The sequence below is a fragment of the Onychomys torridus genome, chromosome 2 (genome assembly GCF_903995425.1).
Source record: "Onychomys torridus chromosome 2, mOncTor1.1, whole genome shotgun sequence".
In the NCBI taxonomy this organism is placed as follows: domain Eukaryota; kingdom Metazoa; phylum Chordata; class Mammalia; order Rodentia; family Cricetidae; genus Onychomys; species Onychomys torridus.
This window is the reverse complement of record NC_050444.1, coordinates 150,609,766-150,620,744: the sequence shown is the minus strand read 5'-3', so window position 1 is coordinate 150,620,744 and position 10,979 is coordinate 150,609,766.

Below are 10,979 nucleotides of genomic sequence, written 5' to 3'. Positions count from 1 at the left end.
CTAAAAAGCCTTAGGGAATTTGGTAGAGAGACCCCAGACTTTCCTGTCAGGCTGCATGGCAGGCCCTGCAGGAGAAAGCAAGAGTGTCCACCCAGCCACTCCGGGACAGGGAGGTTTGGCATTGTTTTTCCTGAAGTGATACCTTGCTCAGAGAGCCAAGCATCCTGTCCTCCCAAGCCCCAAAGGAAAATCCATGTCACAGATGTCTGGAGTCTGGGGGTCGGGGATGGGAAATGGGTGCTCCTCTCCCTGGAACAGAGTCAGACAGGGGACAGTATAAGCCAGGAGGGGCCCTGCCAGAGCCCGTGTGTGAATTATCAGGTCCCTCACACCTTCAAATCTGTGTCTGAAGCTCTATGTGCCAGGCTCGGCTCTATGAGAGAGACAAGAGAGGCAAGTGCTCTGCTCTCCCCAGGAAGCCAGCAGGAGGAGGAACAGAATGGTGAGGGGAGTGGGGACCCTTGACCTGGCCCCTGAAGATGAAGATACGCAGGAACCAGTCAAGATTGGAGCACAGCATAAACCTAGAGAGAACACCTGGGGCAAAGGCCCTGGGGTTGAAACTGGAAGGCAGACCGTCAGTCATGCAGGCGGTAGGAAGAGTCAGGAGCTCGTAGAGACTCAAGGAACAGGTTCTGGGTGCGGTAGGCCAAGGTCAGGTTCTGGGCATTATTCTAAATGCTGGAGGGTATCAGAAATGAGACCAGGAGACCAGATCTTTGTTTTGGCTGACTGCTGCTGGGGGAGGAAGTGGAACTGAGTGAGGCTAGGAAGGAAGCTATAAGGTTGGTGTAGGCACTAGCTGGTGGTGGCATGGTGTATGGTAAAGGTCACCACAGCAGTTGGTAATGACAGGTCACAATGGAAGGGAGGGCTGGCTGCCTTGGCATCTCTGAGAGCTGGAGGAAAGGGAAGGATGAAGTGGGGAGGGTGCTGAATATCAGCTGTGTTCAGGCTCCTTTCAGGCTAATCCCTGTGGCCCACCCTGCTGTGAGTGCGGCCTCCGCTTTCCCGGACAACTTCTGTTTGCCAACTGGTTCTGCATGGCCTGGTACCCACAGACCTTCAGCACTGACTGCAGGGGCTCCTTCAGCCGGCCTGCCCTGTCTGCCTTGCCTCTCCTGCTAACTCTTCCTAAAGTAGTGCACGAGGTCATCTCTCAGCCCACTGTCAGGAACCTGACCACCATGGAGGTGATGCTGCTGGAGATGGGGAGAACAGAGCAGAGTAGGCTGAGAAAGATAGTGCTGTGTGACTACGGACATGACAGGTTTAAAGCCAGCTGCTGAAGGAAGTGTTTTCTGAGAAATAACTGACAATCCGAAAACATATCTATAAGACTGTTCCACCCAAGGTCATTTAGAACAGTCAAAATAAAGAAAACATTTCTTGATCTTTTTTAATTCTCGATGTATTCTTTTACTATTTATACACCATTTTTGACAGCTTTGTCCATGCATACAAATGCATTTTGGTCACACATACACACTATCCTCTCATATCCCCTGTACCCCAACTGCATTTCTAGATTGGGTTCATTGAGGTGGGGAGACCCATCCTGAATGGGGGAGGCAGCATCCTATAGACTGGAGTCCTGGACTGAAAAAATGGGAGAAAGTGAGATAGCACCGACATCCATCTCTCTGCCTTCTGGAGCTGAGTACCATGTGACCTGCTAACTCAACTTTCCGAGGCTATGATCTCCCCACCATGATGGACTGCATCCTCAAACTGTGAGCCAGCTTAATCTCCTCCTCCCTAAAGTAGCACTGGCTGTCTGGAACACTCTGAGGACTCCACACACAATCACAGCTGCTTGCTCCAGCTCCTGAAAGCCCAGCATCAGACAGAATTGTGTACAGTTTGTACTAGACTTTGTGCTATCACAAACACCAAAGATGATCCTATGACCATTTCTACCCAGGCTAGAGAGGAAGCGTTCCCTAGTGAGGCCTAAAGGAGATACTGTTGTGACTGGACCACATGCTCAAATAACAGGGCTGTGACTGGTGCAAATGTAAGCTATTAGCATATATCAGCATAGATAAGTTGTGCTGTGATTGAAGCAAACACAAGCCTTCATTTGCATATAGGTTGAGCTGTGGTTGATGCAAACACAAGCCCTCATTTGCATAGAAGGTTGTGATTGGTGCAAGCACAAACCTTCATTTGCATAGGCATGTTGTGATTGATGCAAACATGACTCCTCTAGCTATATAAATAAAGCTTCTGTCTGGGAGACACTCTCCCATGTTTCCTGGGCTGGTGTTGAAACATTAAGCACCATAAAAGGCTTCTCAGCTTTTAGCAGCTAGGACTTATCTAGTAACAAAAAAACAAAAAACAAAAAAACAAAAAAAACAACAACCAAGAATAAGAAGAATAGCCATGGCAGTGACAGCTGAGCCACCAGAGAGTTGAGCAACAAAAGTGTCAACATGTCTGACTGTCAAGTATTTAGGGCCAAAAGTCTCAGACACCCGAGGCCCAGGAGCTGTAACACTGGCTGCTATAGGGCCTGGGAAATCCTGACTTCCTAGGCCTATACAGGCCTTGGAACAGCTCGCCCGTTCAGCAGCCCAAGGCTTACAGGAAAGCTGGGGTACTAGAAAGCGCCCCCCGCTACTGCCTCGCTTGCCTGCTGCCACCACTCACTATGGTCAAATACAGAAGAAAACAGGGCAGCCAAAATACAGCACTTTGTGCTCCTCAGGATGTCGGTCTAGGTGGTGCAAAGGGTCTCCAGCCACTGCATGGTACCAACTTCCCCTACCTCTGTAATTGGCTCAGGGATAAGCATGTGACCCGGACTAGACCAATGAGAAGCCTTTCTGGGATGTTTTCTTGCTCCTTTATGAATGAGGCATCTTCTCAGCAGCAGTGGTTCCGAGCTGGTAGGACATGAGCCTGAAGCTGCTGGCGGCCAACTTCACAGGCAAAGCAAGAACAAGGAACCAGCCCCAGAGTGAGGCCAACAGAGAGGAATGCAGAGCTGAGGGCCGCGGGAAGCCACGACACTCACAAATGAATGCCAGGCGTGACTGAAAAGGACTGTGACTTCTGACATTCTAGAGAAGAGTGCCCAATAGTTCTCTTCTCTGCTTGAGTCAACTTGTTTTGTGTTTCTGTCACTAGTAAGGAGCGCGTCCTGATGAATACAGGCAGGGTTAGTCTGCTGCAAAGGAGCAGGGAAAGCAGTGAAGCTCTTGTATTAAATCTGTGCATAGGTTATCTCAAGGGAGAAAACAGGGAGGGAGGGAGGGACTGAATCAGGGCCAAGTGAGCAAAGGTGTTTTCTAAGTAGTGAACCTTCCATTCATTCTCAGATGCCATGGTAGTTAACATTGACAGTCAACTTGATAGGACCTAGAATCACCTAGATAAGACTCTGGGCATCTGTGAGGAAGTTTCTTCTATACTGGGTTTAACTGAGATGGGACAATCCACTTAAACCGTGGGCGGCATCATCCTATAGGCTGAGGAACGGAACTACATAAAAGGAGAAAGCAAGCTGAGCACCAGCCTCCATCTCTCTCTGCTTCCTGGCTGCAGATGCCATGTGACCAGCTGCCCCACACTCCTGCCTCCATGCCTTCCCCACCACGATGAGCCGCACCCTCAAACTGTTATCCCAAACAAAACTTTCTTTGTTTTGTCACATCAAGAAAAATACTAGCACAGGGGGATGGAGAGACGGCTCAGCAGTTGAGAACATTTGTTGCTCTTGCAGAGGACCTGGGTTCAGTTCCCAGCACCCACATGTGTCTCTCAACCATCTCCAGCTCCAACCTCTTCTGACCTCCCCAGACACCAGGCACACACATGGTGTACATACATGTGGGCAAAACACTTATATACACAAAATAAAATAAATCTGATACTTTTAAAATAATACACATGTCTCCTCATCCTGAGATGGGCGATTCTGAAGCAAATGGTCCACAGGCTTGACCTGAGAAACACCTGTTCACCATGCAATTTTGCACGTGAGGAGATGAGGTGTAGGCAGGGAGGCCCAAAGTCTTCTGGCAGTGTGAGATTTGAATCTGGCCTTATGCCTCACAGATCTGGGCTAGCTGGGCCTAATGCAGAGGGGCTCACCTGCAGACTGGAGACCCTGAGCTCACTGCTCTGACCACAGGACATGCCCAGCCAGGCATGGCTGACTCCAGTCAGTGTTCAACAAATACTTATCATGGCCATGCCAAAGTCTTCAGCAGGTGTTATGGGCAACAGGATGCAGAAGGGATGGATGGCCTTATAAGAGAGTGATGGGATCTTCACAACCACACAGAGGGAAGCCCTGATCACTTGCAGACTCCTAAAATCTACAGTTTCTGTTGTTCTTCTTTCTTCTCGTGATGGCAGGGTAGCAATGTGCACAGCTGCTACGTGAACTCACTGCCAGCAGGTAAACGGTCTTGCCTCTACTTAGCATCTGCACTTCCTGCAGTCCTTCAGGGTATACCATAGGAGCTCAATAAGGGCTGCTGAACAGCCAGAAATAGACTGTGGAGTCTGCTTATCAGTCTGGGCCCTTAGTGAGCGCTGTAGCTGATGGGATGGTCATCCGAGCATTCTGGGCTCTGAGCTCGTTGCCCCTGCTCCCTTCTCCAGCTCCTCCCTGTGCCAGCTGTGAAGACAGAGTGGAGGGTCAGGAGAGGTTCTGGGCCAGCACTGCCAGCTCCAAGCTGTGTTGTGGGGAATAAGGTCTCTGCCGAATTGGATTTTCTGCTCAGCGAGGCTCCCGTCACCACCTGGCTGCCACTCTTCCCCATCAGCGCCTTGGCGCTGTGTCCCCAGCTTGGCCAGATGAGATTTGACCGAGTCTTTCTGGGCTCTGAGATGGGACCTCTAGCCAAGAGGGAAGCTGTGAAAGGAGAAACAAGCATCAGCCACTTTATGGATGGGATTTGAAGCGCTACAAGCCCCAACACTTTCCAGGGTCTTTTTCGGTGTGCCACACCCTATGCTCATGACTCTGGTTTCTAGAACTTTCCTGAACTTTATTTCCCAGCAATGTCTGATCCATGGGGATGTCCAAAGCCAGGCAGGCTCTTCGGATGAAACAAGCCTGCGTGAACATCCTTCTGAAACTATGTGGTGTGAATGGTTCTCATCTGTTCCCGATTGAGAGACTGCATCTAATGCCTCCAATAAAAGTGACTTGGGAGAGAATTTCCTGAATCCCCAAGTAAGTGGATAAAGATGTTTCAGGAGTCCATGGTGGTGGGAGCGGGAGGCCTGCACGCCCTGCACAGTTGGCCCTTCCTTTTGTGACTTAATGAAGAACACAGAACAGTCCTCCTCCATGCTCTGTCCAGAGATGTGTGTCTCTTCTCTTGAGTTAATTTCCTGCTGGCAGCCTGCTCAGCCTGAGGGCTGAGGTAACCTACAGCTCTTCTTTTTTGGATCAGAGGCTGGGGAAAGGGGCCTGGGTCCTCTGGCCATCTCCAGAAATGGTTCTCACACCTATAAGTGGCATTGGAAGGATGGGAGGTTTGCGGAAGGGGTAGTGTGACATTTGGGAGCTGGTTCATGGCTATAGTAGTCCAGGTACCAAAAAGATGGAGTTAAGCCCCAAATGCACAGGGCGGTTTTCAGGGACACAGTGAACATGGGATGGGCTTTGCAGCAGCAAGGTACATAGTAAATGTGACTTGTTATTCTGTTTTTAAGAGTGTTTATTTGATGTAGGCATGGGGCATGTGCATGCCACAGCCTGTGTGGTCAAAGGACAGCCTTCAGGGGTTGGCTCTTGCCTTCCATCATATTGGATGGAGGGATGGAAAGATGAGCTGGATGGGTGGTGTCTCCACGTGCTGGGACATCCTGAAGCCCCCTGGCTTGTTATTTCCTAATGCCAGCTGTTGGAGTTCTACAGAGCACCTCAGACATGAGAGAGATGGAACCACCCCTTCCTCACCATCCTCTTCTTCCTCCCCATCCTCCACTCCAGCCTGTGCCATATGGGCCTGGGTAGGAGAGGTGTGCTGAGTCAGACTTTGATGGCCCCCAAGTAAGGAGAGCATAGTGGGCCAGGATTCTGGAGACCTTGGTAGAGTCAGGGTATGGCCAAGGGGTCAGCATTTGACCTTGTGACTCAACCTCCTGTGTGTGGCATGGAGACACTGGGGTGGCACCCCATTTCCAGTGCACTGAGCAAGACAGATGAGAAAGGAGCCCTTTTTGTGTTCTTTGCCCTCAAGGGGACCTGTGGGTGTTGGGGTCCCAAATCCCTCATTTCTAGATGCTTTTCTCAGTGTGTCTCAAGGGGCTGGTACATCTCAGATCAGAGCAGGGCTCAGAGAGCTGAGACAAGACCCCCAACTAGCCAGATAAGCCTCAGCACAGCTCAGATCTTCATGGACACTGGCAGACCCATCCAATATGGCAGAAGCTCAGAGCACTAAATGGGGAGTCCAGCCATCACTCACAGGGTCCCTCAGAATTTGGAATCCAAACCCAGTTAGGCTATTTGGCTGCTTGAAGAGAAGCCTCCAGTCTCCAGAAGACAATTGTGGACCCTATCTACTCATAATTATTTAATGAGCAAAGAAAATTTAAAGGTCCTCTAACTGAAGGCAGCTGAAAGCATTCCTGATGGAGGATGACTATGCCCCACCCTCCAGAAGCTAGCTCTTACACCATGCACACAAAGGTGATCAGAGTGGGCCATGTATCTACAGATAAAACATGAAAAAGCAAACATCCTACACAAAAAACGTTGTGGTTTTTTGGTTAAACAAAGATGTCCTCAATCCAGCATCAGAAAAAATATCCATAAGATTAAAATAAGTGGGCATGGGAGCTGGAGGGTTGGCTCAGAGGTTGAGAGTGCTCATTGCTCTTGTATAGGACCCAGGTTTGACTCCCAGCATCCAATCACATGATGGTTTACAACAGCCTGAAACTCTTCATTCCCAGGGAGACATCCTCTTCTGGTCTCCTTAGACACTAGGCATGGAGGTTGTGGTAGTTTGAAAGAAAATGTCCCCCAAAAGGAGTGGCAGTATTGGGAGGTGTGGCATTATTGGAAAAAGTGTAGTCTTGTTGGAGGAAGTGTGTAACTGTGGAAGCAGGCTTTGAGGTCTCACATATGCTTAAGCCATGTGCAGTGAGACAGACCACTTGCCTATTAAGATGTAGGACTCTCAGCTCCAGCACCATGTCTGGCTGCATGCTGCCATGCTGTCCTCCATGGTGATAATGGACTGAACCTCTGACCTGTACTTGAGCCACCCCAATTAAATGTTTTCCTTTGTAAGAGTTGCCGTGGCCATTATGTCTCTTCACAGCAATAGAAACCCTAACGAAGACAGAGGTGGTACACATACAAACATGTGGGCAGAAACACTCTTATGCATAAAATAATAAAATAAATAAATCTTTAAAGAAATAAAATAAGTGGGCACATTGGGCTTCACCAAAATCAAAGCATGGCACTTTGAAAAACTACTAAGAAATGAAAAAATAAACCACAGATGGACAGATCACCTCTTAAGCCAGGCAAGCCTGGAAAGCTGGCATTTGTAAGGTGGAGGCAGGAGGATCAGCACAGAAGGCTGAAGGAGGAAGCCCCACCCAGAAGCTATAAGCAAGGGTTACAGAGCTGGAAGCATGGTCTGTGGTGCTGAGCCTGTGTTTCGAGTGACCCATGGGATACTGAGCAGGGAAAGATGGAGGACATTGACACAATCGTTGTAGGTTCACAGTGGGTGGAGCCAACTAGAACCCTGCAAAATAGAATTCCAATGAGTCTTTTTAACCGCCTGCTCCTGTGGGCAATCTGTGTCTTCAGGACCCTTTCTAGTGGGTATCTGTGATTGGCTTGTGAGGTGTGGCACATGACCATGATGCTGGGCCAGTAAGAGTCAGCTTTCTCCATTGGTTTTGCTGAAAGGATGAGGTCAGCCTGGAGCCTCGGGGACCATCGCCACACCTAAAGAGAGGCAGCTGGACAAATAGTGGAGCTGAAGGCTGAGCCCTGGATGAAGCAGGGTCTCGGCATCAGACTAGCTCCTGACTGAAGCCCACCAGTCTGCTCTTGACCTAAAGTGACTCCACCAATGACTTCCTTGTTCTGTGTAGGAGAATTTGGGATTCCCATCTCAGGTATGGTATTCGATGTGTGTGTGTGCTCCTTTGGCCAACGACCTGAGTTCAAAACTGAGGTAAGCCAGTTACTAGATGAACATTTTAAGCATCCTCTTTATGCCTCTGTGTGTAAAATGGGACTCGTTTGCCATGTACTTCATTAGGTCACTGTCAACTTTTAGTGAAGTATGCAAAAAATATTTAAACTAGAGCCCAGCATTTGTCAGTCAGTGAGAACTGATGTAGCAATGGTCTTCTGTTGTCCAGACCAAACAGGCTGCTCTGGTCACCAGGACCTAAGGTGAAACTCACAACACCTCCAAGTCGAAGCCCAGCAATTGTCCCAACATGTCTCAAAGACCTCGAGCCTCTCAGATGCTGTGGCTGGACACCTGGAACTCTCCCTGCCTTCACCCATCCAACCCACAACATCTGGGCATCGCCAGACCCTATGATTCCACCCCCTCCTAACCAAAGTGTGGTCCTCAACTGGCATCAGCTTCAGGTTCCTGCCTTGCTCCAGGCCGGCTCTTGCCTGCGTTTTCACAGCCTCCCCCTGGTGAGTCACACGGCTCTGTTTCTCAAGTTTCCTCTACCATCTAATTTTCCCAACCTTGCCTACACATTTACATCACCCGGGGATGTTTACAAAATGCGGGTGTCCTTCAGCCTACCAAACAGAAGCAAAGCCGTCACTCTCTCTGATTGACCCCAGCTTGCTCCGAGTCCCCTTGTGGGGCCGACTTGGGGATAACCAATGAACAAACATGATTTTACCAGTGGGCGATGACTCTGTTGATATGGGTCTGTCTTCAAGCCCACCCCATCCCCTCACCCCCACCCTGTCTTTCTCTCTGAGACACTGCACTGTGGGCAGGGGTGGCTGCTTTTCCACACGGGGCCTATGGCTACCTCTCTGGCCTTGGGTGTCTGACTCACTGCTCTTTGAGTTCTAGCCTCTGACTTGGCGGGCACTGCTGTGCTGGCCTGGGCCCCTCTTGGCCTGTGGCATGTGCCCACATCCCCTGTTGCTGATGGTGGCCCAGCTATCACTTCCCTGTGGCTTCCTTGTCCTGATCCTATCCGGTGCTATGGACTCCACCCTGGAGACATTTAAGGTCTTACAGTCTGCCAGAACCAACAGGGCATCTGAGGTACACTACTCTAGACCCTCCCTTGGTGTCTACACGAACCAGTGGCACAGAATGGATTGGCACAGTGAAATGCTCTCAAAGACCCTGGGCACATTTGTGAGTACCAGTGCTGCCTGTCTGCCATCGCGGGTCCAGCAGTGCCCCCACCCCATCCTTTCTCCTCCCCTCCTCCCATGCCTTTGCTTCTCCTCAGGTGGTTCACTCTCCTTAGGTGACCCATGACTACAAAAGACACTTTGAACAAAACCCACTCTGTTTCTTTCACACAAGGCTGGCTTTGGAAACTATCAGTCAGCTCTCTGTCACTGTCACAAAAGACCCAAGAAAGTCAGCTTGAAGCATATTTTGGCTCCTAGTTTTGGAGACCTCAAGCCAGGGTTGCTTGGGTCCAGCTACTTTGGGACCTGTGATGAGGATCCAAAGCAGGGCAGGAGTGGAGTCCAGCTCACGTCCTGGCAGCCAGGAAGTGGGAGGTGGCTTATTAAAGCAGGAAATATTCGGATTACTGACAAGAGGACTATTTATTAAAGGATTATATTGGGGGGAATAACTCACCAATACAAGATAAGGCAGATTCAGTCGCAATCCTGGAAGGTTGAGAACTAGTCCCACACTGCTTCAGGATGCCTGATTCAGTCCCCACCATCCAAGAATATGAGAGAGAAGGCACCCACATACATGCTCCCCAGGTTTTAAGCTAGCCAAGAAGCCATGCCCTAAGGGCTGGTACCCCAAGGCCGTAGGTGGAATGAATAACCACTACAGCCTATCATGACATACTGCTCTCCAAACACCCAAGGTTGTAGAACCATCAGTAGGTCAGTCTATTGGTAGAGTTAGTTCTCATGACCCAGTCACCCACACACACCCAAAGCCCCTCCTCTCAGGACACACGCTACTTGGGGATGTTTGTGGTCTAACCTGTACTATTGCCCACCCCCCTCCCTCTTTCTCCAGGGTTTCACTATGTAGTCCTGACTGGCTTGGAACTCACTATGTAGATCCCTGCCTCTGCCTGCTGAATATCACCTGACTCCCTGCACTTTATGAAAGCCAGCCTGGACTCTGCTGTCTCCTTGCTCTACCCTTTCTCGAGAAATGAGTCTCTTGGACTTCTCTAGAAGGAGGAAAAGGCATCAAGGACATGGTGGAAACAGCCTTCTCTAAAGATAACATCAATCTACTGGAGAAAAGACAATGGAACCATCAAACCATGGGCTGGTACCAGGGAGTACTGCTCAGGAGTGGAAAGGGAACCAGCCCTGACACTCAGCATGAAGAAATGTTAGAAGCCTTGTAGCAGGGGGAGAGGAGAGCCAGACAGCGGTATGCGCGTGGGTCTCTACAGCAAAGCCTACACAAGGTTGTTGTTCTGTGGGCTGGAGAGCAGCTCAGGGCTGGGTGAGAATCACTATAGAGGGATGGGAGGGGCTTTGGAAGTCACGCAAGTTCTGTGTCTTGTATAGCTGAGTGACCCAATACCCTTGTCAGTGATTAGATTGTATGTTGGAAAATTGTCTGTTGTATGTGAATTCTACCTCTTAGGGCCGGGGCTATCAGTCAGTGGTAGAATAAAGCTTGCCTAGAGAGCTGAAGACAGTGGGTTCCATTCCCAGCACTGAAAACTAATTAGCTTTTTGTTGTTGTTTGTTTGTTTTTTAGAAAAATCTTAGAAACAACACAGTTTTAAATTTTAAAGCAACAACCCCACTTCTTTTCTGAAGCCAG